Consider the following 2,264-nt stretch of genomic DNA (forward strand, 5'->3'; position numbering starts at 1 on the left):
AGTATACCGTTATTTTTACGGTATTCATATGTAAAATGACTTTACAGTAGTAGTCTGTAAACCAGAAATGCTGTATATGTCTGTAGTCACACTGTTAAATGATTTCACAGTCTAATACAGTAAACTGTGAGAATTAAAGTAACAACCTAAACAGTATATTTTCAATATATAAATATATTATAATTTTCAAATAATCACAGAAATATGTTGCATTTTTTAAATAAGTTTTTTATTTTTTACTGTATTAGAAACACAATAAATTTAGCAGTTTCCTAAAATATCAGTCTTCATTGCAATCAATATTAATTGCAATTAACTTCAGTATTCTCAGGGCTATAGGCAATTGCTTAAGATATGCATTATTGTGAATATTATGGAAAATAAGCAATAACTTCAAAATCAAATACTATTCCAAAGAGCAATGTCAATTTTAGCATGAATACAAAAAATGGAAAAAAATAAAATAAAACAAAATCCTGTTGGGCATTTCTACGAGATTTCTAGTAGCAAAAAGAGCCTAGTAGTATCTGTTTTAGACTATGGCAATAAACTTGAAGAGTTAGTTCACCCAGCCCATGATTTACTAACCTTCAAGTCAGTATGACATTCTTCTTTTAGATTCTTCTTTTTATTTCAAAATGCTTACACTACGTCTGACGTGCGTAACTGGTGTGCAATGTCAGACGAAGCGCAAGCGTTTTGAACTGCGAGAGGCGCTACACTTTTTTCATAAGCTGAATAAGAACGGTGATTAGCCTGAAGCTGGATAATTTACTTTATACAATTTTAAATATGGACATTTTTCTGACACAAACGCAATAATTCACTTAAGAAGGCCCTTTTTAACCCGCCAGAGCCGTGTGGAGCAGTTATATGATGTATGTGCACTTTTATGGACTTAAAAAAACAGAACAACAATCACTGCCGTTATAAAGCTTGGAAGAGCTAGGACATTTATTAATATAACTCTGACTGTATTCGTCTGAAAGAATAATGTCATATACACATAGGATGACTTGAGGGTAGGAAATCATGGGCTAATTTTCATTTTTGTGTGAACTAACCCTTTAAATTCTTAAATTGCTCAGAGACTGCCCCTAACCCTTACCAAACATGAAGGAAAAAACCTAGTTAAATAAAACCTAGTTTAATTTAACACATAAGTTTGAAGACCTACAAAGTACAGTACAACATTTTGACAGTAGGCATCAATAATATGCATCAATTAAAACATTTTAGGGTTTATTTCATTTCAGGTTACTCTTTAAATTGTCCTGTGAGGTAGGCTTGTATTTTTACTGCTTAAAATAGTCATTTGAGGTAGCTTGTGTATTTACATCTTAGTTTATATGGATCCAGGAGAGATGTCCATCACTCTGGTAGCCGCTGTTCCTCTCTGCAGTATTATTCCAGTGTTGTCACTGTCAAACAACAACAAACAATCATAATAATAAATAAACTGTAAAATCACGAACGTACAGTATACACTCCAAGCTAATGCTTACAAAAGTTAATAATACCAGTTCTCTTGTGGTTTAATTTGGTAATGCCAGACTGTCAAAACAAAGAGAGCGAGATTAAAGAGCTCACCGATTTATATCAAAGTTCCATTGAAAGTCAAGGAGATTCTTCAGTAGCATGGCGACGTCTCAAAAGACTTCTTCTGGACGATCATACCGTTCTTCTTGGAGACAACCTTGCCCCTTTTGGCCTTCGTCCCTTTCTCTGGATTTATACCAACAAAGCACCTGAAATCAAAATAGTCTAAGATCAGAGTGTTGCAACAACATGCTTTCAGTTAAATGCAATAAATTGTTTTGTTTTTTGTCTTTCTTCATTGCACAAATAGAGTGGACTTGAATGACATATAAAAGTGACAATGTGAATGATTATATTAAAGTCAAGTCAACTTTATTTCTATAGCACTTTTTCCAATGCAGATTTTTTCAAAGCAGTTACACAGTGTTAAACATGAAAATAATGCAACAGAACTTGATTTGGCTGTACAGCCACTCTGGAGAAAAAAAGTGATGTCATCAGCTCATTTCAAATATCATATAGCGACAATGTGGGCAGATCAGTAATTTAGTTTATAATAGTTAATTTAGTTTAGTAATTACATTTATTTGGATATTTAGTTAAAAAAATTATATACATACATATATATTTTTAATTATTACAATTTAGTATATAAAGCCTGTATAGTCAAGCAAAATACCATGTGTCGGGCTTGAAATGTACAGTACTAATACCATTTTATGCGG

At 32.3% G+C, this 2,264-nt stretch overlaps 1 long non-coding RNA gene across 1 annotated transcript in view; it reads right to left on the bottom strand.

Annotated features, from left to right (window-relative positions):
- Nucleotides 1-770: 770 nt before the first annotated feature.
- Nucleotides 771-2,264, bottom strand: part of LOC137049616 (uncharacterized) — a 2,631-nt gene continuing 1,137 nt past the window's right edge. Inside the window, exons 2-3 of the long non-coding RNA XR_010899659.1 lie at nucleotides 1,591-1,748; nucleotides 771-1,421 (exon numbers count right to left, since the gene is read on the bottom strand). This is a non-coding gene — a long non-coding RNA (uncharacterized lncRNA). The remainder of the gene's footprint in view (nucleotides 1,422-1,590; nucleotides 1,749-2,264) is intronic.

The sequence above is a fragment of the Pseudorasbora parva genome, chromosome 20 (genome assembly GCF_024679245.1).
Source record: "Pseudorasbora parva isolate DD20220531a chromosome 20, ASM2467924v1, whole genome shotgun sequence".
Classification (NCBI taxonomy): Eukaryota; Metazoa; Chordata; class Actinopteri; order Cypriniformes; family Gobionidae; genus Pseudorasbora; species Pseudorasbora parva.